General features: G+C 57.2%; 3 long non-coding RNA genes across 3 annotated transcripts in view; 1 reads left to right on the top strand and 2 right to left on the bottom strand.

Annotated features, from left to right (window-relative positions):
- The window catches only part of LOC308179283, a 29,373-nt gene extending 18,665 nt beyond the window's left edge, over positions 1–10,708 (bottom strand). Inside the window, exons 1-3 of the long non-coding RNA XR_013940320.1 lie at positions 10,407–10,708; positions 3,224–3,320; positions 1,854–2,803 (exon numbers count right to left, since the gene is read on the bottom strand). This is a non-coding gene — a long non-coding RNA (uncharacterized lncRNA). The remainder of the gene's footprint in view (positions 1–1,853; positions 2,804–3,223; positions 3,321–10,406) is intronic.
- A 1,251-nt stretch (positions 10,709–11,959) lies between these two features.
- On the top strand, positions 11,960–14,194 carry LOC308179285. Its single transcript, XR_013940322.1, has 2 exons — positions 11,960–13,033; positions 13,856–14,194. It is a non-coding gene; the product is annotated as an uncharacterized lncRNA (long non-coding RNA).
- Positions 14,195–20,084: 5,890 nt separating this feature from the next.
- LOC308179682 lies at positions 20,085–25,633 on the bottom strand. Its single transcript, XR_013940485.1, has 3 exons — positions 24,302–25,633; positions 22,722–23,763; positions 20,085–21,908 (listed from the first exon to the last, which is right to left on the bottom strand). It is a non-coding gene; the product is annotated as an uncharacterized lncRNA (long non-coding RNA).
- Between the last annotated feature and the right edge of the window lie 909 nt (positions 25,634–26,542).

Here is a 26,542-nt window from a genome sequence, read left to right as displayed (position 1 = left end):
GAGACTGAGGGTCAGGAGGTGAAGGAGATGACTGTGCATGTTTTTCCTACTTACTTTTTCATCATTCTTCATTTTTTGTCTAGTCCTGAGCATCCGTCCATCCCTTCCCCATCTTGTTCCCATATTTCCCCTCCCCAGCTGCTTTCCTCCATCACCTCCGGGTTCTCAAACCCATTTCCTCCTCCAGGTCCTCTCCCACCGCTCTTGCAGTTCTTCCTCCCCACCATCCTCACCTCTCTCCGCCTCCAGCCTGCCTCTGCACCGCGGGATGCAGTGCGTTTTGGAGGCAGAAGGCAAGGGTTTGGGTTCTGCAAGTCTTTGTGATGGCGCAGAGGAGGTGGCTGCAGGGCTGTGCCCAAGCAGGAGCCGATGGGGACTGCAAATCCTAAGAGAAAAAGGAACCCGGATGGGATGGAGCCGGGCTCCCAAAATCAATCAACACCACCAAGCAGGGCTGTGATGCCCCTGAGGGTGACTGACAATTTGGGGGGCCACCTCCAAACCAGAGGCCATCCGCAGAACCAAGGGGACACACGTGGGGACATCCAGCCTGGTGGCCCACCAGCACCTCAGTACCTTTCAGGGGACCCAGCTCCGGGCTGGCTCTGGGGACAGCAGGGACCCCAGGCCGGGCTTGCAGCCACCCCCTGCTGCCACGATGCCCCTGGTGGTGCAGAGCAGCCCCCTGCCACCTCAGCGTGCCGATGCCACCGTGTCCCCCCCGTCCCTGTCCCCCCCCTTCCCTCCTCTCTCTGAAAGTCATCAGGCCTAGCGAGGTCTTCTCCCACTTATGCAGCTCATGAATATTTAACAGCATCTGCTCTGGAGGCGATAAAGCCTACCAATCCTTGACAAATATGGCCTAATCTTTTCAATTTCGGGGTGCAAATATTCCTTCAGAGTCCTGTTTGTCACCTAGATTAATGACTGTGGCTCCCATAATCCTTGGGTGCTAATTCAAGTGGTGGCTGCCGGGGCCGCGCATGGCGGAGGGATGCTGGGACACATCTGAAGGAGAGATTACTCGCTCGAGGGCCCTTTGCTGCAGGGTTTTGTTCCTCCCTTGGCACTGAGCATGGGGGGGGGGGGGCTGCTCGCATGCTTGTTTTTAACCCATCCTAGCGGCTGAGTCCGTCCCAGTCCGGTGGGGACAGGGGGATGCCAGGGATGGGGTGGGATGGGGACGTGTGCTCACCTCCAGCCGTGGTTCATTTCTTGGGAAGAGATGCAGACAGCAGCCCCAGCACCACCAGACCGCCTTCCCGTGGCTCGCCAGGCTGGGATGTGTTTTAGGATCAGCCCCATATGGGCTGAGCACGGGATGTGTCCCGAGGAAGCCACCGCTGCCTGCTCCAACTCACGGTGGGCTTTGCAAACTGCTTAAAATTGCAACCCGAATCCCCACCTCAATCCAGGGCTTTGCAAACCACTTAAAATTGCGACCTAAATCCCCCCCCCCCAGCATCGTTCAGCCCACGGCCACGCAGCCGCTCCATCCCCAGAGACACAGGGCTTGATGCTCAGCTCTCCACCACGGATCAAAGGATGAGGGGATGCTTTTGGTCAATGCGCTCCCCAGGGAAACCCCACAGCCCGACCACCTCCGGACACACAGTGCCGGCCACTTATATTTATTTATTCCCCAGCCAAGAGGAAAATACATCAGGGAGAAGAGGGGGGAAATCAGTGCTGGAGCTGATCAATGGCATCAACACCTCTGCTGCGGGGCTGGTGGCTCCATCCATCGCCCGGAGCCTGGGAAGATGGATGGGAAGAGCTGGGAAGGGCTGCAGGGAGTAGGGCAGCCCCAAAAATGCATCTCCGGGCAGCTCTGCACCCGGGCAGGGACCTACCTCAGGCACAGGGATCCCCTTCGACCGAGCCAGCGGTGGCAGTTCTGGGTGCGCCAGGGGGATCTGGTCCCGGGGGAAATTCCCTCGCTGCTCGCTGGACGGGAAAATTTCCACGTGGCGCCAGGAACTGCAGAGCGCGGCCAAGAGTTGCATTATTTTTAGGTTTGTTTCACATTTCTGTGGCAGAAAATGCTTCCTCAGCCAGACAAAAATAATGCTGTGAATAAAAGAAAGTAGGAAAACATCATTTTTTTGCGAGCAAAACCAGAAAAAACATGGGAAGAAACATTTTCTGCCATCCAAAAAAAAAAAAAAAAAAGCATCATCAAAAGAAAACTTTTGCAGAATGAACATTTCTGGATGCTTTCCCTCCTAAAATACTTCGGGAGGAAAAACCTGTGAGCCTGTTCCCTGTCTAGGATCTTCATCGGGGCTCTGCAGCCAGCATTTGCCGCCGTCCTTGTTTTCCCTTAGCTGGTTCCTACACCTGCCGCAGGCTTTTGGGGCCAGGAGGCTTCAGCTGGCTGATGCAGAAGGGGGATTACAGACGGTATTGGCAGCCCCCAGCACACCGGGGCCGGTCCCACAAACCCCAATCTCTACGGGATGCTCGGGGGGGGCTTCGGGGTGCTCAGGTTGGCTCGGGACGTGGGCCCCAGGGGAGGAGACGTGCCAGGGGGCACCGAGGAAAAGGATCAGCCCCTCCTGTGCCGGCATCCCCGCTCCCTGCCCCCTCTTCTACCTCTTTTTTTTTTTATTCCGCTGAGCAAGCTCAAAAAGCAAAGCTGGCGCCTTTGTCCTGCCGAGGCTTCGTTAGGGCCCTCGTCGCACCGGGGTGGGGAGCGGCTCATTAGGCGGCGGCTTTGAAGCGGGCTCTGTTTGGGGTTCATTTGTGTGCTGGCAGAAGGGAAACCTCTGTGCTCCGAGGATGTTTTTTCTGGAGGGGCTTCCTGGAAACACAACAAACATGACCCCGCGCGGCGCTCCCCCGGCCCACGTAGGGCGGCGGGGGATGAAACGCGGGGCCGGGACAAAGGAGCAGCCCCACAACCCCCCCCCCGTCCCCCTGTCCTAATGAGGACGGACGCACACCGATGGGGAACACAAGTTTTCCTGCTCCCGTGACTCAAAGCTAAAGAAATCCCAAGTTTTATGGGGTTCGGAAGGACCTCGGGGCTCACTTTGTTAGCAGGATGAAAACCCATTCCTCCGGGTGTTGTGCCAGGGTGGAAGACCCAGTGGATTCCAGCCTGGAAGGTTGTTATTTTTTAGGGCAAATCCTCCATTATTCTTTAAAACGCTGTCTCAGGATGAATAGGGAATTCAAGGGAAAGGTACAAATTCTTGCCAAATCCGGCAAACCAGCTTACCTAAATGAAAGTTTCTAACAGGTAGCACGCTGGAGGAGTTGGGTCATTTCACCTCCGTGCTTTCAACCTTGAGGTGAAACAAGTTTGGAGGCTTCATCTGCATTGATGGGAAAGGAAAAAAAGAAAACCCTTGTTGGTGCAGGGAGAAAATTGTTTTAGTCACCTGAGTAAAATAATAAATGGAAATCACCTCCCTAGTTAGCAACCCCAAAGGGTCCAGAACCGGGGAGGAGGCACAGGATGAGAGCCCCGTCCATGCAGCCTGGGGCACTGCCGGCCATGAGCGAGTGGATGTGTCCAAAGGTGTCCAAAGAAGGGCAAAAAAGCTGGGGAAGGGTCTAGAAAACATGTCTCGTGAGGGGCAGCTGGGGTTGTTCAGCCTGCAGAAAAGGCTCAGACCTTATTGCACTTTAAATTACCTAAAAGGAGGTTGTAGCAAGGTAGGGCTCAGGCCCTTCTCCCAGCCAAGCGATAAGATGAGGGGAAAGGGCCTCAGGTTGCACCAGAGGAGGTTTAGGTTGGATATCAGGAGAAATTTCTTTACTGAAGGGATTGTGCAGCCTAGGAACAGGCTGCCCAGGGGTGCGGTTGTGCCAACAAACCTGGAAATCTTCAAGAAACGTGGAGATGCAGAGCTTAGTGGCACGGGTTAGCAGTGGGCTTGGCAGGGCGAGGTTAAAGGCTGGGTGCTGTGAGTCAAGGTACGAGGCCGGCAGCGAAGCTGGGGATGCGGTGGCCTCATGGATGTGCTGCCAGGGCTCGGGAGGGAAGGCAGGGAGAAGAGAAAGCTGCCGGAGCCTCAGCAGGCCCTGTCAGCCTCCTTCACACGTTATCAGATGGGGGAAGCCCACGGGGCCGCGTGGGAGGTGATTAATCTCCGTCTCCAGCAGGAAGGCTCCCGGAGAGGAGCGGGGAGGTCAAGAGGAGACGCGGGTTGAGGAGAGGTGGGAGCCTGGCAGAGGCCTGAATGCTTTTGTACCCTTAACATGGAGCTTGCCCCAGATCTGAAGCCACCTTTGGAGACCTCCCCCTGCCTTAATTTGGGCTTTTATTTGGGATCACTGCTTTCTCCTCACCATAAAGCGCATCATCACCACCGCAACACGCTTTTATGGTGCCTTTATCTGATTACCTGAAAGTGTTTAATCAGCACTGATTCATTAGGCTTCCCCACGGCCAGGGCTGGAGGAACGGGGGGGGGGGGGGCAGTGCCCACCTGCAGAGCAGCCCCACATGGGCAATGGGACCCCCGAGCCCACCCTCCTCGCTTCCCCATAGTTTCACAGCCACACCACGAGCTAAACCAGACCTCCAGGACCTAGAGACAAGCCAGCAGGGATGATGAGGAAGATGAGGACAGGAGAAGGCTGTGGGCACGGGGTGGTCCCGGCCCCCCCGGGGGTCTGGGGGCAGTGGGCAGGGCTGCCCATCTGCTCGGGTTTTGTCCCTCAATTAGGCTGCGCCGTGCCGCGCTCCCCACGCTTCATTGGTTTCCACTTCACGTTCCTCACAGTTCTCAGGCACCGGCGCTGAGCAGCTCTGTGCTGTCTCCCGAGAGCCCTCGCCTTTGGATTTGGGCCATTTTATTCTTTTTATTTTTCTTTTCCCATTTTTCCAGAGCAGCGCCACGCTCACCTCACCTGGGCCAGCTCGGAGGGGAGACGTGGCACCGGCTGTGCTCAGGCTCCTGCCAGTTGTCCCCTTTGCTCACAACCTCCCTGCAAACCTGTGTGTCCCCAGCAACATTTCCTGCTGCTCTGGAGTCATCCAGCCCTCAGCCTGCTTTTCTCCACCTGCCCCAGCACCTGTGCACGGGGACAGGCACCGCGTATCCCTCTGGAAAGCCCCTGCCTTTGCTCTGCATCACAGGTTCGGACGCTGCTGCCCATCACACAAACTTGGCCAACACATCACTTGTACCCCTGGATCAAACCACAGGCCATTCTGGCAAGGAGAAATTTAAAATAAGTGCACAAAGACATTGGCATGCACATGGGTTAAGCCTGTGTTAGTGCTGGCCGGCTGCAGAAGCAAGCGGAGACTCCCTCCTTCCTCTTTTAGCTCCCATCCTGACCTTTACTTCGCTGCCGAGACGGTTGTGCTGCTGCATCCGACCCATCCATCTTTACATCCCAAAGATATTATTATTTAATTCCCTCCGCAGCCGCCTGCAGCTCCTGATGGCCAAGCAGTTCTTCAGCTGATAAAAAGTTGAGCATCACTCAGTAAATCAGCAGCAACAGAAACGCTGAATCATTAAATCTTAGGCTGTAATCTATTTCAGCTGGGTTCAGGAGATGCCAGGAGAGGAGAGCACACACCGGAGCACCAAAGCCCATGGGAGGAGGCAGCATCCCTGCTTGGAGGAGCATCACAAAATGGGGAAAACACATCTCATCATGATCTCCTGCAGGCCCCTGGCCACCCCATTCTCTCCTCATCCTGCCCACAGACACGCTCCCACCTGCGGCGTGGGCTGCATTCGTGTCCCGAGGGAGCAGAACCCAGGGCTGGGCACCCCCAGGTCGAGGCACAGCTGGGAACTGCGTGTTGAGCCCTGGCCATACCTGAGGGTCCAGCAGAGCCCCTTTTGATCCATACTGGGCTGCTCCTTGCCCTTCCAGGTCCTTTTCTGCAACAGGAGCTGGGCACAACCAGCGCACATCATCTCCTCTGCACAAAACCCCATGCCACCAGCCCCTCTGCCCAGCAATATTTCCCCTGCCACCACCTCCAGGAGCCACACCAAGCTCTCAGCAGCTGCAGGAAGCTGTTGGTGGATGCAGGTCTCACTCCTGCCCTGGTCTCTCCCGGGGGAGCTCAGAGGTGTTCAGCCTCTCCCAGTTCAGAGCCTTACAATATTTTGGAGAGGGAAAGGGCTGGGGGCTCCCCCCGCTCTGTGGGGGTCTTCCTTGTTGGAAGAGTAGCACAGATCCTCAGAGGGGTCCTCGTGTTAAAGCCTAAAATCAGAGAGGAGCGGGCAGACAAACGAGGGCTCGGTGATGGAGAGGAAGGATGATGAAGAGCTGGGCTGTTGGAGTCGTGGACAAAAAATGAATGCTGGGATGGAGGGAGGGATGGCACCTTGGGGCAGATCTGCAGACAGACAGACATTCAGCTGGTGGAATCACTGCACAAGAGACCCACGGGTACGTTTCTTCCTCCTCATCATCATCATCCCTGGAGCAGAGGAAGGGATGGCCAGCCCCAGGAACTGACAGGGTTTGGCACAGCTCCCCAGCAGCTATCCCAAAACCCACCCTGGCCCATTCTCCATCCCCTTTGACAAGGAAACACAGAGGACCACTGGCAGGAGGCACTTCTGCCCACCACCATCCTCACCCCAGGAGGATCAGCCTCCCTTCCTCCCCCCCCCAAACCACAGCCCGGCTGGGGGGGACAGCCAGCCCTGGCCATCTCACAGCCCCCCCAGCCCAGCCGCATTGTCCCTCCGAGATGCCTCCTTCCCCCTCCCCAACACCCCCCCGTCTCTCCTGGCAAATTCTCCCCCCCTCCCCTCCTCCTGGATCCAGCCGCTCTCATAATAGCATCCTTTTCATGGAGACAAATTGTCCAGCCGGGGGCTGCACCTGAGGGCTTTCACCCTTTAACAAATAGCCTTTTAATTTTCTGCCAGAAGGGCATGGAAAAGGGGGGGGACGAGGGGAAAAAAAAGGGGGGGGGGTTGCAGAGGGGGGTTGCACAGAGGAGAGAGAATCAATCAGACATCCATCTTCATCATTGCTGCCAGGGGACCGCTTGCACTGGCTGGATGCCCCTGGGGGAAGGTGGGGTGAAAAAGAGAAGGGGTTGGGGCGAGCGGGAGACAGGAGGCAGTGAGGGGATTGCGGGGGGGGTGTCACAGGCTTCTGAAAGCCATGCGGAGCATTGCCCTCGAGCAAGACAAGCAGCAGCCCTCGGATCCCATGGAAAAGCATGGAGGGACGTGCTCCTGCCCTTGCCCTGCTCTACGAAGGGGCTGGGTCGGATCCGGAGGTGATGGCCCCGTGGCACAGGGACACCACAGGACATCCTCACCTGCTGCGATCGGGGAGGTCCCCACAACAAAGAACAAAGAAATACAGGGGGGACAACACCAGCACCTTCTCCTTCCACAGCAAGGGCAGGGATCACACTCCGCTTCCACCCCAGGACGGGGAAGCCTGGAGGATTTTTGTCCCTGGGCAAGGAGCCCGTCAGCATCTCCCTCCCCTCTCCTCCAGCACAAGGGGAGACCACGCTGCAGTGCCAGCTTCGGCTGGGCTCCGTCACCTTTCCCAACAAAAAATAAGCAGAAAGGTTAATTAGATGTTTGCAGTCCAATTTATGTCGTGTTTGTGAAACCGGCATTTCACAAACCAGCCTGGGAGCCCCCCCGTGCCCTCGCTCTTTTGCTAAATTTATTTCACAGCTTCGCCGACCTGGCCTGGCCGGGTCAGAACTCGCCCATTATCATTTTATCACCGCCTCGTACCCTGTAATTACGAGATGCTTCCCTCCTTCCCCGGCCCCCTCCGTGCACAGGGCGGGGATGCTGCTCCTGCTTTAAGCTCCTTCCACGATGGGGCTCACCCAAAGCCTGGGACAGCTCGGCCCTGCTTTTGGCAGATAAGAGAGGGAAGGTTGTTTGGAAAGGGGGGGAGCGTGCTGCTCGCCCCCCAAGGATTAAAATATTCAGATGGATAACAGCAAGGCAGAGAGAGGGGAGGTAACAGGCACAGCCCTCGGGGGCTCTGCAGCATCTCAGCCAGAGGGGCAAGTCATCGCAGGGCTCAAAAATTGGGTTTGGGGCCCAGGTGGCCACCGGGAGGAAGGATGCTGCCCGGATGCAGGTGGGCACAGCCAGCACTGCTCTGCTTTGTTGCAGAAATTTGGCTTCGTTTCAGTCACCTGTGAGCATGAATCAGGCAAGGGCTTGCAGGCAGCGTGAACACACACACACACAGCCAGCTCAATTGCCCATGAGAAGGCTCATGTAATTAACAGGCAGCCGGCTTCTTTTGCAAAGAAAGGACTTGGGGGCATTTTTCTGGGGCAAACCCCCGCGAGCAGGAGTGCTCGCTGCAGCGGGGGCCCGCGAGGACCCTGGAGGTGAGGACAGAGCATTGGCCCCTCCGTGGGCCACCCTTGGAGAAGGCAAGGAAAGGCTTTTTGCAGCTAAATCCCCGCTGCAGGGATCCTCTGCTGCTGGAAACGGAGTAAGGGTGGGCACGGGGGCCTGGGGATGGTGTCAAATGCTTGCATCCATCATGCACCGTGCTACGGTCACGGGTGGGTGTCTCCATCACGGTTCCCCAGCCCCAAACACCTCTAGCTCTGCCCGTGCTGCCCAACACACACACACACCACGGCCATCTGCACGCACAGCACCAAGCACAAAACCACCTCGCATTCCCCTCAAAACAAGGACCAAGCCCCCAACCCTGCTGGCTCGGGGCTGAGCACGCCTCCCCCCTCCCTGCTGCTGGAGGACCATTAAAACCCCATTAACCCGGGGCTGTTATTAATCACACAACGTCACCCAGTGGGGACGGCCATGACATCCCAGCGCCCAGGCTCCCTCCAGCTCCAGGTGACACGGACACCAAACAGGTAGGGCTCATTTCTAACCCTGCGAGCACGCCTGCTCCAGATAATGAATTTCTCCCACACCACGAAGGAGAAGAGTTTCGCCGAGACTGGAAATAATCACCCTGAGGCGAGGCAAGGCAGGGACTGGACTCCGGACGCCTCTCAGCCCTGCAGACGATAATCCCCTTTGGGACTGGGCTAGGGGCAAGGTGAGGAAACCACAATTTATCACCTGCCCAAACTGTGTTCGCCCGCTGAAAGGAGACCTCCATCTGTGCTGCTAGGCGCACCCGAGGAGGGGACAGGTCCCGGGTGGAAATCAACCCAGGAGCTCCGGAGATGTTCCCGTCGGACACCTGAGGGCACGGAGGGGACATCTCTGGGCAGGCACGGAGCAGGTTAACACCACGGAGCCAAGCCTCCGCCTGCATGAACGTAGGCTTCAGCCCCATCAAGCCCTCGCAGTTCCGTGATATTAAAGCTTTCCCCTCATGCATAGAAGCAAGCAGGGGGGCTAATTGCTTCTTATGACACTATAATGGTAGGACTATTTACAGTAGATTAAAATCCAATCCATAATGAGGTATAATAACTTCGCAAATGCCAGGATTCGTCAAAGGGTGAGGAGCGCCACGGAGACTCGGAGCCGAGCAGCCTCGGACCTGGGGTCTGAGCCCTAGCGCAGGAGGAGCAGGGAAGGTTTTTTTTGGTGGGGTCTCCCCCTCTGGTCGCTTTTCCCCCAGGTTAAGCACTGGGGATGGAGGAAGACCCCAAACACAGACCCTCAGAAACCGCCCAGTCACACCAGGACCTGATGGGGAGTGGGGCATCCTCAGAGCTGGGATCCAGCAGCACCTTATGGACAAACCTCACCTGGACAACACGCTGGGTGGCGCACAGCACACTGCAAAACCAGCTCCCCCAAAAGCCCATGGATATTCCCACGTGTCCCCATTCAGCCCCCCATCACCTGGGGAGGACACGAGCAGAGACACACAGGCATCTCCAGTGACCCCCCAGACTGAGGGCCATGTGTGCCTGGCATTCCTGCAGATTATCCTGCGCTATCCTGCAGAAATCCTACAGATTTCTGTCCGGCAGGGGAGCGAGGGCTGGATCGCAGATCCATCACCCTTGGGGTCTGCAGATCCAGCCCCCTTGGGGTCTGCTTCCTGCCTCCACCACATGTTTATGGGTGCGACCTTGAATGAGCCCAGCAACACATCACTCCTGACTTGCTCAGAGGAGGTATTTATTTATTCTCTGCCAATGACATGGGCTGACAGTGCCCTCTGAATTTCAAATAGGACTCTGCTCTGTTTTCACAGCCTGTGTGGCTCTGCTAAAAAAAAAAAAATAGCCACAGAAGAAATAAGCCCAAAAAGCTGAGACTTAATTTCATCCTCTGGGAAGAGAACATTGCTCCTCAGCTTCAAGGGCTCTCTCCTGGAGTCCTGTGAGCAGGCTCAGTGATGTGCTGGCACCATGCACAGGGACTTAAGGGGTGGGTGTAAGTGTGAACAGCCAGAAAGTGCCTGTGGTTGTCCCAGGGGATGGAGGCTGGGGTCAGGGGGATCCCACAAGGGAATTCACAGCCCACCCATTCGCCTACCTCAGGTCTCCAGTGATGCCAGGAGGTGAATCCTAGCTCCAAGGGACTTGGTGCCACCACAAGTGGAACTGTGGAAAGAAAAACCATCAGGCTAGGAGACAGAGCAGCTAGGGTTAGCGTGAGCTCTGCTGCAATTCACCCTCCCAGCAATATATCAGGCAGGGTCGTGCCCAGCAGCACAGCCCAGTGACCATCAGGTAGGTCTGCAGCAACAAAATAGGTCCAAAACAGGTCGCCCCGTGGGCTGAGGTCCTCAGCGAGAAAGATCGTGGCCACACGCAGGCAAGGCTGAAGTAGATGCACCACCAGCAAAGCTCAAAAAGTGAATGAAGGCTCAGGTCTGGGCTTAAATAGACCCCAGCCGTGGGTGGAGGCCCCAGGTGAGGCTGCTCAGGGCCATTAGTGCTTTGTTTCACCAAGGTGATGCCTTGGGCAGGGTGCTAGCTCAGCACCCACGTGAAATTAAGAGGTGTCCTTTGGTATGAATACAGATGCCGGCTGGAAAACTCATCCGTGGCAGCTCCTCGTCCCGGGAGGGGATGGGGCTTCTCAGCCAGCATCCGAACCCGTTGTCTTGTGGCAAATGTGGTGCTCTTTGGCTCATCAGCACCGAGGAATAAAACACAATTTCACCTAATTTTGGTTGTGTTTGAGGGAGCAGGAAGGCGCTGGAGCAGGCAACGGGGCCGAAGCGCACGGAGAGAGCTGCTTCGCCTCTCAGTAGGAAAGAGCCAGTGGCCACAGCCCGAATAAAATTCCCAGTTTATGACATTATGGGTTTTTTTAACCAGCCTGGCTATTAACTTCGGCACTGGCTTAAACCCCCTGGCCTCAGGCACAAGCAAAGCAGAGCTCATAGACTGTAAATGTTAATACTGCTTTAGCACCGTAATAAGCTAAAAGGTGGATGCAAGATCTGGCACATTAATTCCCTTTTTTTTTCATCTTTTTAGCACATTTTGGGGTAATATGAATAATAAATATTTGAGTTGATGAAGGTTAATGGATGGGTAGCCCCAGCGACTGGTGCTCCCGGGGGAAGGCAGCAGCTCCCTTCTTCCCAGGTGATCCAGGAGGCTCCAGCAGCCTCCTACGGAGAGGTTGGGGGGCTCGTCATCAGGGAAATATCCAGGGCAAAAACTTCTGGGGGGGGGGGTTCACTTGTTAGCACTTCAAAGAAGAACATTTGGGCTGGTGGATGAGTGGAGATGGACATCCCTAAACTGCCCTGGGCAAAGCTTTGGGGGGCAGAGAGGCACCTCCAGCCAGGACATGAGCTTGCAGTTTCCATCCAAAAAAAGCCAGCTTTGTCAGGGCATCTAATTCCCATGGAGGTGGTGGTGGCGGAGCAGGGGAGCTGAACTCTCGGGGGGTGTAATCCCCGGCTGACCCCCTCGTGCTGGGGGAACGACCCAGATCTCCCGGATCTCTGACCTGGATCTCCTGGATCACTGACCCAGAAACCCCAAATCTCCAACCCGGATCTCACAAATCTCCGACCCGTATCTCCCAGACCTCCCACCCAGATCTCCCAGACCTCTGACCCTACCTGGCTTTGCAGAGCCTGGGTCGGACCAGGAGGACTTTCGGTGGCCCACATCTGGTGGACATCAATGCAGTAGGACACGGGGACACCTGGGGCACGTCCCTCACCCTGGCAGCTGGTTATGGGGTGGGTGGTGGCAGCATGGCTAAAGGAAAGCCTTGCCCAGAGCCCTCCTGCCCCAGAACCGGCCCAGGACCTGCCGCAACGCCCCGTGCCACCCCGCGTGGGGACAATCCGGTGACAGGCACCCAGTGGCATACAGGGACCATGACATGGAGGCAGGGGCAGGATGCAGGACCCGCAGCTCTCCCCGTCATCCCCTCCCACCCCATACACACCCCACACAGCCCGATTTGGGGCCGGGGGCTGCAGCGGCTCTCCAAACCCCCCCTCCTCGCGCCGCGCTCGCTCGCGCGTGGCATCACCGGGGGCCCCCCCGTCCCTCTCCATCCTTGGGGGATATCAAGGGCAAGCAAGAGAAGGGTTACCTGGAGGGAAGGGTTGCTAAGCAACCCACCCCCCGACCCCCCCCCCAAGCATCGCAAACCCAAAACTCGTTCCAGGCCTGCAACCAGATTAGCATATTAATGAGGCTGTAATTTCCCCGGAATTGTCTGCGCGGCTATGCCCGCTCACAGCGGCACTGGCCCAGGAGTTTGCTATGCAAATAAACTGGTTTTACAGGCTGTGGCTTAATTAACTCATCAAGTTCATCTTCCTAACAAAAAAGGCAGACTAACTGCGGATTAATGGACCTGTGTTTGCTCTTCTTTCTCTCGCCCCGGCTCCCCGAGGCACCCGCTCCCTCCAGACCCTTCCCTTCCCGGCCCCGCGAGGAGATAAATCCTGGGAAAAGAGCCGGGGGGATCGCAGCACAGCCTCCTGCGGAGTCTGGGAGGTTTCCTCATCGGCTTCAAGGGGAATAAGACGGCTCAGGCCTCGAGGATGGCAATTACGCCTCCGGCTGAAGCTGGCAGGTGACCACTTATGAGGAGGAGGTGGCAGCGTCGCGGCGCTGTCCCCCGTAAGGCGGATCAGAGGCTGGGTGTTTTGGGGACGGGGATTAAGGCTCGGTGCCCAGGTGAGTGCTGGCGAGCCCGCTCCATCCCTGTCGGTACAGGGTCAGGGCAGGCGGGAGGGATGCTCTCCCTCCTGGGTTAATTAGAGAGGTCCTTCTGGGCCGCATCCTGTGCTCGGCGGCTCTCTCTGCCTCTTGATAATGACCAGAAAAATAAATACAAGGATTTGCAGAGTCACTGGGAGAAAGTTCAGGTGGCCAAAAGTCTGTATTCAACCACAAGCCCCTGAACTGGAGGGTTCTTGGAAAATTAACGTAATTATGGGTTTATCTCCCCCTCGGCTCCCGGCTTTTTTGGTTCTCTCCCTCCCCATGGGAAGGAATTTCTACAGGAGCTGGATAGCCTGTAGCTAGGATGGGAACGGTTGATTTGGCATCTATATCACAAAAAATTGATGCACAGGGACCCAGGAGCTGAGAGCCCGTGGCCATCCAGGGGTCCGGATGCTCCATGCCCCACTCCGCAGCCTCTCCCCAGCAGATCCCAGGGCAAAAATCTGCACCTTGCTGGGGAGAAAGCTTTGGGGTCTTCGCACCACTCGGCCAAAACCCAGCCCTCTTCCAGCTGTAGCTGGCTTGGGATGGATTTAAGTTGCTGAAGTTGTTTTAAACTGGGTGAAGTCCTTGAAAACCTAGCTGCACCCCTGAGCCTTTCTGCATTGCCAGGGAAATGGACTGGCTGACCTAAGAGGTCCTCTCCATCTCTAATTTCTGTGGCTGTGTGATTCATCCCTCTTCTTTGAAAGTGTTTCCTGCATGAAACGCCTGGTAGAAGGGAAAAATGATACCAAATAATCTTTTTTCATTTCCCCTCGTTGTTGTCAGGGCTGATGAGAGGTGAGGGACAGCCGGCTGTGACACGAGCCGAGGAGCGGAACAGAAAAGGCAAAGGAGGATCCAGCTTGGCAGCCAGGAACGAAGCAATTCACGCAAGGCAGGGTAGGAGGAGATGTGCTGGAGACATCCTTTCCAGGAACGCTGCCTTTTTTCTCCGGACCCCGCCAAAATCCTGAGCTGGAGACACACACATACAGTAACACCGTGCCAGAAACGGCAGTTCCCCAGGACCCTCTCCCGTCTACCAGCACAGGACCACCAGAGCCAGCTCTGGTTTCGATGGTTTCACCATCCTGCAAGGAATTTCCCCACTACAAGCTTGTCTGCTTTCCTATTAATCACTTAAGCTCCTGCAGCGAGGAGTCCCATGGGCAGCTCCGTGCCGGGAGGGACAACCCCTGTGGCTTGTCTTAAATTTTGCTTCCACCATCTCCAGCTCAGGATGGGAAAGGGTAGTTAGCTTTGTGCTTTCTCCTGCCAGCTATAGCATGTAGGGAAAGCCTCCAAGGGCAGCACAAAAAGGAGAGCAGGAGCTCAGCAGGTCAGCCAAGCTGCCCCAAAGCACATGGGTGAGCAGCATCTGGTCCTGAAGCAGCCCCATGTGGGGAGGGATGAGACGGGACCCCAAACCTGGGCATGGGACGGGAGAGCCTCCTGCGCTCGCAGGCACCAGCACATCCCTCAGCCCCCCATATCTGCTTTGGCTGGGGCAGGACTGGGACCCCAGGAGCCCCCCCCCAGCTCCTGTGGGCACCGTGTCCCCCACTCACAGGGTCCCTAAAACCTCAGCGTCGAGGTTGTCTCACAAAAATGGGGCAGGATGGCCTTACCTCCTCCATCGCATGGCTGCTGCCCCCAGAACGAAGTAGAAACATGGGGGAACCAAAGGGACAAACCCCTGTGCGAAGGCAAACCCTGGACCTGATCCCAGACCCTTTACCAGCCAGTTCCCAGCAGTGACTTGGGGATCAGAGGTGGCATGAATTATCGTCACCCGTCTTCAGCTGTCACACCAGAGGTGGCTATTTGATGAGTTTTTGTGACCATAACATAAGACTTTCAGCTCTTTTTATTTACTTTTATTCTCTTTTAATTGTTTTCCTTCATTTTCTGGGAGAAAGTAATATAAACTGGGAGAAGTAATATAAACCAAAGCCCTCCTAGAACACCCTTCGCTGCTAAATGCATGCACACAGATGTTTTGGAACAAAGCCTGAAGGTTTGGTGCATGGTCACAGCCAGGGAATAACCCAAAACCTGAACATCTCCCAGATACCACCCCCCCACCATGAGAATCCTTTTTAAGACGGGCATTCCAGGACAGATATTTTTATTTTCCTCCCTCCTGTGCAGTCACAACTTCAACAAAAGGGGAAAAGCATTTCCCTTGCCCGCACCCGGTGGCATGGGAGAAGGGGGGACACCCAAGAGGACCAAGTGGTGGAAAGCTGGATCTCCACAAGGCAAAATAACAAAAAAAAAAAAAAAGCCCTTTTATGAATAACGAGGAGAGCGATAGGACCGAGGGCGATGGCAACTTCTCCAGCACGAGCTGCGGGAGGGGAGGTGCTGCCCAGCCCGGCATCGCGGGGCAGGATGCCGAAACCACCAGCGCTCCGCAGGAGGTCGGGCTGCGTGGTCGCCGGGGTCCCTTCTGGCCCTAAAACCTCTGAATCTATTGACGCTCTGAGGCTTCAAAAGCAGCAGCTGCTCCTGCGCAGCACCTAGTTCTCAGAAGCGCCTGGAATAATGGATCCATATTGTGCCAATGCATACTAATGTTAATATACATTTGCGGCACACAATGTGGTGGCTTCGGAGACACCCGGGTGTCAGATCGAATCAGCGTCAGCGACACAGCGCGCCAGGACCTCGCGGCAGGTCCCTCCTGGCTTCTCCGCTGGGAAGCCATCGCTCCTTTGAAATTATTGTGTTTACCCCTTGTGTGAAAAAAAAATAAATAAATTGTCCCAGGCCCACCGCAGGACCGGCGTCGGCAGCTTGTCTGCTTTCCAAAGGGTTCGAGGTGCGGGTGTGGGGGGAAACAAAGAGGGAAGCTGTGCAAGGGGTGACCGGAGAGCTCCGAGGTGCAGCCTCCTGCACCCTGCTCATCTCCTCTCATGCACCAGTGCAAGGAAATCAAGATCCAGGGCCAGGGGCTGCCGCCAGCTCCGTCGCAGCCCCTGCTCGAGCCCCCAGAAGTTGCACAAAGCCTCCGCGAGCCCAGGACCTGCGCCTGCCCCTGCTGGGTCTCATCCCCGCCAGCGCTCAAGCGCAGGACCAGGTTGGGGTTCTGCGGAGAGAACAGGGCCTCCGGGGCTGCCGCTGTGTATTCAGGACGCTGGGGCAAGGAGGAGCAAGCCCCCACCTCAGTCAAGCTCCCTCTGCACCCAGAGCAGCGTGAGCAGAGCCGGGGGGGTGCACCTGTGTGGTTTGGGGGGTGGCACGCGTGCGTCTGCGTGCAACGCCTTCACATTTGTGTTTACCCATACAGACACTTTGTATTTCCGTAATAAGCGTGCCTGCATCAGCCTGGCCTCCGTTCCCTACCCAAACCTGCACGAGCCCATACAGGAGGCTGCCCAAAACATCATTTGTTCGCAGGAAGGTAATAAAGCAGAGCGCCGCCCAGCAGCTCCCTTCTCTGAGGGCTCGTTGTTCCCCTCGCTGAGCCACCCAACCGCCCCGGTGCCGGCGACCGGGGGGCTTTGTCACCGCCCGGGCACTGCAAGGGTTAAATCCATCCGCACAGGAGCTTTGGGACTCACCTGAAGCAAGGCTGGGGGGCACCGGAGGCTCCTTGGGGGGCTCCTTGGGGGGTCTCTGCCCTGCAGAGCATCCCCGGGGCTCGACCCCGCCACCAGCTGGCCCAGGTGAGGAGCCCTCCCCGCCTCCAGCTGGAAGAGGGAGATGGGAAACCTGTCTGCCCCCGCGCTGCTTTTTGTCCTGCTCCAGAATTTTAAAAAAAAATAATAAAAAAATTAAAAAGGATGAGAAGCATTTAAAGAAAAAAACATGAAGAAGCCGACTCCAGCTGCCTCCCCAGCCCATGGGGACTCCGCTCTCCTTCCAAGCCTCCCGCTCGCCCCCCAGCCCCACGGGGACCCTGCCCCAGGTGACGGGGACCCACCTGGAGCAGGGCCCCTTTTGTGCCCCGGGCATGGCGAAGAAGGGAGTGGGGACAGCAGGAGGAGAGGGGAATGAAGATGAAAGCAAGGTCACCACGTGTCCAGGTGACGGTGACAGCCCAGGGGGGTACCGAGCCCTGAGCCCCTTTATTGAACCCATGGCAGAGGATATGGGGGCACCAAGCTGGGTGTTGCAGGGGGGGCATGTTAGAGGGTGGTCGGTGTGTGTGTGACATGACGGAGGGCTGCGTTAGGAACCAGGTGGGTGTAGGGAAGGGGATCCGAGTGCACGTGTGCGTGCCCAGGAGCAGGAAGAAGGGGCAGGGGGCAGCTGGCGGCACCCCCCCTCCAGCCAGGGGAGGCCGGGGGGGCAGCTGGCAGCCCGACTCCTCGCTGTCCTGGGGGGGCACCACAGGGGGATCGTGCCGGAGGAGAAGCAGGACGCATCCCAGGCATCACCTTTCCGCAACACCCAGTGTTTGCACTTCTTTTTGTCGGCTGCCTGGGTCCCCCCGCGGACCTGGGGCTGCCACATTTTTTGGGGGGGAGCAGGGGCTGTGCGTGCCCGCCCCGCCGCTGGCAGCTTGGTTTTTTGCTTCGGTCCAGGCAGAAGAAGAGCATCGTGCTGGGACCCCCCCGGGGCTGGGGCCGGCGGGGTGCTGGGGGCACAGCACGGCTCGCGGCAGAGCGGGTGGTGGACGTGGGGGCTCCGAGGGTCTTCCCCTCAGATCGTCACGTCTGCAAAATTTCCGCTCCTTTGGCAAACGGACCTCTCTGTGGGAGGAGGGAGAGGGGGGAGAGATGAAGAGATCGGTGCTGGAGGTGTGTGAGTGAAATGGGAGAGAAAATGAGGGAAAGTGGGGGAAAGAAAGGGGATGTGAGGGAGCAGGAGAGAAAGAAAGAAAGAAAGAAAGAAAGAAAGAAAGAAAGAAAGAAAGAAAGAAAGAAAGAAAGAAAGAAAGAAAGAAAGAAAGAAAGAAAAGAAAGAAAGAAAGAAAGAAAGAAAGAAAGAAAGAAAGAAAGAAGAAGAAAGAAAGAAAGAAAGAAAGAAAGAAAGAAAGAAAGAAAGAAAGAAAGAAGAAAGAAAGAAAGAAAGAAAGAAAGAAAGAAAGAAAGAAAGAAAGAAAGAAAGAGAGAGAAAGAGAGAGAAAGAGGAGAGAGAGAGAGAGAGAGAGAAAGAAAGAGAAAGAGAGAGAGAAAGAGAGAGAGAAAGAAAGAAAGGAAGAGAGAGAGAAAGAGACAGAGAACAAGGGAGTGGGAAAATAAAAATCAAAAGGAGGAAACAGAAAAATAGGAGGAAAAAAAAGAAGAAAAAGACAAAGAAAGGAAAAAGAAAAAGGAAAAAATGTGAGGGAAAGAAAGGAAGAGAGAAGGAGAAAAGGGGAAAGAGGGAAAAGAGAAACAGAGGAAAAAGAAAGGAGAAAGAAAGAGAAAAAGAGGCAAACGAAAGAAAGAGAAAAAGAGGTAAAGAAAAAAGAGAAAAAGTGGAAAACAAAGATAGAAAAGAGGAAAAAGAAAAAGCGAAAAAGAGGTAAAGAAAGAAAGAGAAAAAGAGGAAAGAAAGACAAAAAGAGGAACAGAAAAAGAATGAGAAAGTGCAAAAATAAAGAAAAAGAAAAAGGGAAAATAAAGAACTAGGAAAAGGGGAAAAAAGAGCAAGGAAAAGAAAAACGAGAAAAGAGGAAAAAAGAAAAAAAAGAAAAAAGAAAAGAGAGAAGAGAAAAAAGGGGAAACAAAAAAGAAAAGAAGAAAAAGAGGAGCGAAGAAAGAAAATAGGGAAAAGAGAGAGACAAGGAAAGGAAAAGAGAGGGTGGAAAAAAAAAAGAGAGAAAAAGAGAAATCGAGAGAGAAAAAAATAAAAGGAAGGAAACAAACGGGGGGGAGCGAAAGAGCGAGAGAGGGAGCGGGGCCGGGGGGCCGGGGGGGGGGCCGGGGCCGTTCAGGACCCTGGAGAGGGCCGGGGGCGGGCCGGGGGGGGGCGGGTTGGGGACATGGGGGGCGGGTTGGGGACACGGGGGTGGGGCTGGGGGACACCGTGGGACCCCCCCGGGGGGTTCTGCAGCCTGTGCCGGACGCGCTTCGGAGCGGGCTTCGTGTGTGTCCCCCCCCCCCCGCCACGGGACCCCTCGCCTCGGCCCCGTTATATACCGATGGGGGGGGTCGGGCTGCCCGCAGCACCCCCCCGTGCCCCCCCCGTGCCCCTCCCGGGAAGGCCCCGCAGCTCCCAGCGGCACCACCCGGCCCCAGCACCCTGCCCGCGGGTGCGGGCCGTGCGCCCCCCCCCCCCCCCCTTTTCCCCTATTTCCCCACGAAAAAAATCAAGGCTGGGGAACGGAAACGTTGGGGGGGGGGGGGCACAGCCCGACGGGGACACCCCCATCTCCGCCAGCCCTTCCCCGCCCCCTTTAGGCTCCCATTTGGGGTTCCCATTTGGGGTTCCCATTTGGGGTTCCCATTTGGGTTCCCATTTAGGGTTCCCATTTACCCCGACCACCGCCCCCCGACGGCAGCACGGGGGGGGGGGGCGATAACCCCCTAACCTCGGGCTTTTCCCTCCTCGGGCTGGCCACCACCAAACCCCCAAGCGTCCCTTGTCCCCCCTCCCTTATCCCCCAGCCCCCCCCCCCGTCTCTCCGGGGGGCTCCTGCCCCGACGGGGCGCCCCCCCCCCCACGCACCGGCTCGCTCCGTCCGCCGCAGCTCCGCGCTCGCCGCCGCCTTTTCTCATGCAGATCCCCCTCCTTTCACACCTCCCAAACAAAGGCAAAGCGGGGGCATCGCCTCGCCGTGTCAACACACACCCTCATTAGCGCCGCCGGGGCGGGGGGGGGACGGCCCCGAGCCGGGGGGGGAGGTCGCACCGACGGGAGGGTGCGGCAAGCCGGGGAAATTTGGAGAGGGTTTTGCGCTCCCCCCCCCCCAAAACCCCTCCACGCCACCCCAAATAAATTAAGTTGCCCAAGCTCAGGTTCGGTTTATTGCAAGTGCAAGGGGGAGCGGCACAAGCGAGGATCCGGGGGGGGGGTTGGGGTCTTTTTTTTTGGGGGGGGGTCCCCAAATCGCAGGGATGGAGAGCCGGGGATGGGGACGGGGCCCCGGGATGAGGCTGGAGCTCGGGGAGGGTGGGTGTGGGGGTAATCAAAGCCTCTCCAATTACCGCCCGCCCTCGGAAATTAAAAATATAGGTACATAAAAAAATTAAAAATCAACCGATTCAGATAGATGTGGGAAGGGAGAAGGGAAAGCGATCGGAGAAATCCCGACCGCCAGCCCGCTGCCGCACCGGGAAAGGGCTGGGGGCTGGGACGGGGGTGGGGGGACAGGGGGTGGGCGTCGGGGTGCCGGGGGGGGTCGGGGCCGGCCGCCCCAAAAGCCGGAGAGCCCCGGGGCACCGGGGGCTGCGGTCTCCATCCCGCATCCTTCCCGCTTCTGGGTGTTTTGTTTTTTCCATTTCTCCTTTTTTTTTCTTTCTCCTTCTTTTTTAATTTTCCTTTTTTTAATTTTCCTTGTTTTAAATATTCCTTTTTAGTTTTCCTTTATTTTATTTTCCTTTTTTATTATTTTCCTTTTTTTTTAATTTTCCCTTTTATTTTCCCTACAAACGCCCCCAGGAGCCTGATCCCGGCGCCCCCCTCCTCTCCTGCCGCCCCTTTTCGTTTGGTGCCGTTCCCCCCCCCCTCCGAAACCCGGGGATGGAGCTGGGAGGGAAGGCACCGATAAACCCGTTAAAAACACGAAAAAAAGGTGAAAAAAAAAAAATCCCCTCGTCCTTCGTTGGATTTCGTTTTTTTTCTTGTTGGTTTTGGGTTGGTTTGATTGTTTATTTGTGTGTTCCCTCCCCCGCTGTGCACAAAAACACCCGCGGCGAGCAAACCCCCCCCCCCCGAGCCGGGCTCCCCGGTACCGAAAAGGGGAAGAGAGGAGGGGATCTGGGGGGGCACGGAGAAACCGAGGGGGCACCGGAGCCCATCCTGGGGGCTTGGGGTTGGCGTTGGGGTCCCTCCCGTGTTGGGGTCCCTCCCCACCTGGGGGCTGGGGGGCTCCGGGGGGGCTGCGGCTGTTTCTCGGGGCTCCGCGGCTCCGCACCCCCCCCAGCACCCCCGCACCTCTCGGAAATTTCCACGTCCCCTTTTAACCTTGGTATTAATTTAGGACGGATCTTTCTAAACGGCCCCGCAATGCATTCAGACGCTGCTGGAGGTTTATCTTTTTTTTTTTTTCTTTCTTCCTTTCTTTCTTTTTTTTTTTTTTTTTTTTTTTGTACCGTGGGTTATATTTACACCCAAAACAAAATAATTACACTTTTGTTGGAGAGAGAAAGCTGGTGATTAGGCTGTGGCTCTTTGCAGCAAACCCTTTCTCAGTGGTACACCAGGACAATTTTTCACGGCTGGGTGAAATCAGACGCGGGAGGTAATGAATCCTGTGAGCTATTTAAATTTACAATTTGTAACGCAGTCACTCAGAAACGCCTATGGCCCGGCGACGAGATGCTTGCTGGGTTTGTTTAATGTTAAAACGGCCCCGGCCCCCTTTTACCGGGGAGAGGAGGGGGCGGCTGCGGCATCCTCCGGCCCCGCTCCGCGCTGCACCCGAAAATAGGGGAAATCGGGGAAAACCTCCACCAAGTCGGCGGCGGAGCATCCTAGCAGCTAGATAATTAATTACAAAACACCGGGGAATATGCAAACCGCGTATTACAAATTCTACAGGGCTTAACTGATTGGAAACAGATTATTATCTTGTTTGTCTTTTGTCTGTTTCACTTATCCCTCTGCCGTCTGTTGTGCTGTAAGTGATACACTTTATTCTTGAAAGGGGATTTTTTTATTATTATTATTATTATTATTATTTTTAGGGTGTAAATTCCCATCGACATCTTCCTACAAGCGACGCCGCTTCTCCGTGCGTTCCCTGTTAAAACACAACGGGTTCGTCAGGTGCATCAGTGTGCCGCTGCCTCAGTTACCCCGGGGGGACGTGGCCAGCCGGGGTGGGCTGGGGGGGCTCCTGGGGTGCCTTTTTCTTCTCCCCTCCCCGCTGCCTTTATTTGTTCCTTGACTTTCAAACGAAACGGGGAGCGGGAGTCGGGGAGAGGCAGCGCCCGGCAGCGCCTCGCCCCCCCTCCTCCGACCCCCTCTCGCCCCGTTCTTGGTCTGGAGAGGTCCCGGAGGGGTCCCCGGGGGTCCCCGGGGCCCCGGGGGTCCCCGGGGGCTGTCCGGGAAGGTTCAGAGGGGACCCCCCGGGGCACCCGGGGTGTCCTGGGGTGGTCCCGAGGAGGGTTCCGGAGGTGTCCGGGGGGGTTTCTCGGGAAGAATCGGCCAGCCCCAGGGAGGGGGGGGACACGGGGGCTCCGCCAAGCCTTGGGAACGGGGGGTGCGCGGGGGCGCACAAGCTCCGCACCCCCTATCCGGCACCCCCACGCGTTCCCGTGGCAGCGTGTGCCCGGCGCCTCCCCACGCCCTCCCGGTGTGTCCCCCCCCACCCCAAAACCGTTCCCCTCCCCGGCCGTGGAACCGGGCCCGAGCCCACCGAGGGCCGCGGCCCCCGACGGGGCGCACCGGGGAGCCCCCCGCGGCCGGGCCGTGCCCGTGGGAAGGGCGCGGGTGCGCGCAGCAGCGCGGGCACGCTGCCCCGGCCTGGCGGTGTGCACGCGTGGGGGGGTGCGTGTCCACGCGTGTGCGCGCACCTCCCCGCGGGCACACGCCTTTGGGCACCCGCACCTACCTCGGGAACAAGTCCGTGGGAACGCGGCTCTGCCGCGCGGCTCCGGGGCGCAGCGCGGGGGGGAATTGCCGGCCCCCCCCCCCCCCGGGGCAGGTATCGGGGCCGGTACCGGGGCCGTGACCCCCGGCCCCGACCCTCCCCGAGGTCTCTCCCCGGCGTGGAAATTCAGCGGCGAACCCCCCCCGAGGGCAAACTTCGGGCGCAGCGCGCTGGGGAAGGGCGCAGCGTGGCGCTCCCCTCGCCTCCTCCCGTCCTGCTCCTTCCCTCCTTAACCGGTCCCTTCTTCATTTATTTCCTCCTCTCTCCTCCTTCTCACCTCCTCTCTTTGTTTTCCTTCGTTTCCTTCCTTCCTCGCTCGCGCTTTCTCCAGCTTTCCTTTTCGTTTCCCGTGATTTTCCATCCTTCCTTTCATTCCTTCCCGTTTATTTCTTCTTTCGTTCCCATCCTCCCGATGTTTTTCCTGCCTGGTTTCTTCCCTTATTTTATTTTATTTCTTCTTTTTTTTTCGTTCATCTTTTCCTACCTTCCTTTACCTTTTTTCTTTCTTATTTTCTTTTTATTATTTTTCGTTTTTCTCTCATTCCTTCCTTCCGTTTTCGTTTATTTTTGTTCTTTATTTTTTTCCTCGCTCTCCCCGTTCCTCTCCCGTTTTTCTTTCTCTTCTCTCTTTTTTTTCTTGTTTCTTTTTCTCTGTTTTCGCCTGCAGGTTTTTCTTTTTCCTTTTTTTTTGTTGTCTTTTTTCTTTTTTCGTTTCTTTCTCCGTTCTCTTTTTCTTTACCTTTTATTTTATTTCATTTTCTCGGTGGCCTCCTCCCTCCGTATTTTCTCTCCTCCATCCTCTTGCCCCGAAGCACACAAATCCGCCTCCCTTTCCCTTTCCCGGCGATGCCCTTAACGCTGCGGATTTGGGTTTGATTTTTTTGGCGTGCCGCCGCCGCTCTCCTCTGCCCGGCTGCGGGGTGGCTCGGGGGGCTCGGGGGGGTCCCCAGGGGCCGGATCCCCGGGGGCAGCGGGTTCGGCACAGCCCCCGCCGCACCTGCAGCTGGGGAGAAAAAAACAGCGGAGAAGTGCAGCAGCCCCGTCCCGGGCCTCCTCCTCCTCTTCCTCCCCTTCCTCTCTTTCCTCCCCTTCCCTCCCCTTCCTCCTCTTCCTCCTCTTCCTCGCCTTCCTCCCCGTTCATCCCCGCATCGCGGGGCCCCCGCGGCATCTCCACAAAGCCCCTCGGGGGGCCCGCAGCGCAACTTTGCGCCCCCTCCCTTTTTCTTCCCCACCTCCCCAAAATCCTCCCCCCTAATTCTTCCCCCCCCCCCCCCTCGTTTCTTTTACCTCCCAGCCCGGCCAAAAAAAAATAAAATAAAATAATAGTAATAATAATAATAACAACAACACTAAAAGCGATCCCATCGAGAAAACAGGTGCTGCCTTCCCCATCCCGAGCTGGGATGGGGACACCCCCCCCCCCCCCCGAGCATCCCTCTGGGATAAATTAAATTGCAGGAGGGAAATTAGAAAAAAAACACAATTAAAAGCCTGAGCGGAGCCCCCCGGGCGGCCCCCCCCCAAGCCAGGTGCGTACTCACTTGGCGGCGCAGGTACAAGCCACCCTCAACAATAGAGGCGCGTTGTTTTTTTCCCTCTGTGCCAAGCGCAGGGCTGGAGCCAATTTAGATATGCTATAAATTAAGAGGTTGCCATGGCCACCGGGCTACCATTGGCCAGCGGGCGGCCGACGCGGGCCACCACGTCACCAAATCTGAATAAGGATGCGCGAATTAACCAAGGCGGGGGACAAAGCTGGCCATGGGGACAGCATGAGAGTGGCGGCGCGGCGGCGGCGGAGCACAGCGAGGCACCGGGGCCGCCGGCTGCAGGGGGGGGCGTTCATGCACCCCTCCTGCCCTGCCCGCTGCCGCACAGCCCCCCCAGCACGACGGAGGGGCCGGGGGGGTCCCTTCGGGCTTTTTTCGGGATCCTTTTGGATTTTTTTGGAGGGGGGGGGGGTCTTTTTTTTTTTTTTTTTTTTTTTCCTGGCTCTTGGGTTTTGTGGTTTTTTGCCATCCCCGCCGGAGAGAAGAGGGGGAAGAACTTGACAGCTCCGCTCCTCTCCTTTAATTTTTGAGATTTTTTTTTTTCCTGGCGTGTTTTTATTTTTTTAATTTTTAATTTTTTATTTTATTTTCCCGACGGGTGAATTTTTGCGAGACCTCGCTCGGGGCTCTGACTTCTCGGTGGCGAGGCTCCTTTCCCCCGGCGGAGGTGATGATGGTGCATTGTGCGGGCTGCGAGAGGCCGATCCTGGACTGCTTTCTGCTCAACGTCTTGGACAGGGCATGGCACATCAAATGCGTCCAGTGCTGCGAGTGCAAGTGCAACCTGACCGAGAAATTGCTTCTCCAGGGAAGGCAAACTCTACTGCAAAAATGACTTTTTCAGGTGAGTGGCACCCCCCCAAAAAAAAAAAAAAAACCATACCCCCACACTGAGGGGATGCGGTGCCGCCGCCGCTCCCAGCCTGCCGGGGAAGAGGAGAGGGGATGGGGGGGCTCCCCAAGAGATGGGGGGGCTCCCCAAGGGATGGGGAGGGCTCCCCAAGGGATGGGGGGGGCTCCCCAAGGGATGGGGGGGGCTCCCCCACGAGAGATGGGGGGCTCCCCCTGAGAGCTGGGGCTCTCCCCCCCGGGATCTGGGGAGCCTCCCCTCGAGATCTGGGGGTCTCCCCCCCTCCCCATCCGTCCCTCCCGGGAGCTGGGGGGCTCCCCCTCGACAGCCGGGGGGCTCCTCCTGGGTTCTGGGGGCTCCCCGCCCGGGATCTGGGGTGCTCCCCCCATCCCCATCCGTTCCTCCCGGGGCTCCAGCCCGCGGTGCCCGGGCAGGGCGCGGCGAAGGGGGGGGCCGGGGGCTGCGCTGCAGCCCGAGGGGGGCCGTGCTTTATCTCCCCACCTCCCCCCCCGCTCCTTGTGTGACCTTGCCTCCAAAAGCAGCCGGGCCCGCGGCCCTCTCCGCCGTGCCCCCCAACCCCAAAGAAAAAAAAAAAAAAAGCACAAAAAAAAAAAAACCCACCCCGGGGCCCCGCCGAAGCCGGTGCCAAAATCTCGCCTTTTGCCACCAAAACGCTGCGGGAGGCGCTTCCCCGCCGGGCCGCTCCTCGGCCCCCCTCAACACCCCCCCCGGCCCCGGGGGCAGCCCCCCCCCCCCCGCTCCGCCGCTCCTTAAATGCCCCTAATGACTCCGATAAGGGGCCGGGGAGGAAATTAGGGGCCGGGCTGGGAAGGGGAAAATGACTTACGACCCCTAATGCTTTCACTACATCAACGTCACGGCGGCAGCGCGGGCGGCAGAAGTTGTGCCGAGGCCAGGAGGAAAAAAGGGGGGACCCCCAGAGACCCCCCCCGGGCCCCCCCGGACCCCATTCCCCCCCCGGGCCTGGCAGCCGCAGCCACCCCCGCGGGGTTTTTGGTTTTCTCCTTTTTTTTTTTTTGTTTGTTTTGTTTGTTTTGTTTTTTCCTCGAGGAAATCGTTTTCTGCATTTTTTCGTTTCCCTGGGAAATTTTTTTTTTAAAAAAATTAAAATTAAAATTAATAAAAAGAATAAAAAGGGAAAAATGAAAATAAAATAAAACGTCGGCCGGGGCAAAGCGCTGCGCGAAGGGGAGGGAAGCCGGAGCTGCGCGAAGCGGCGGCTCCGAGCTGGAAAAATTAAAATAAAATACAACGGGGGGGGTGGAACGAGGGGGGTGCAGGATGGTGCCGAGCCCCCGGCCCCGGGGGTGCTTTCGGGCCCCGCCGCCCCCCCCCCCCCCCCGGTTTTCTCCCCGTGGCTC

Source organism: Anser brachyrhynchus (assembly GCF_964034855.1).
Source record: "Anser brachyrhynchus genome assembly, chromosome: 17".
NCBI classification, from domain to species: Eukaryota; Metazoa; Chordata; class Aves; order Anseriformes; family Anatidae; genus Anser; species Anser brachyrhynchus.
Note: the sequence above shows the minus strand (reverse complement) of the source record. Positions and strands in the feature narration are given on the sequence as shown.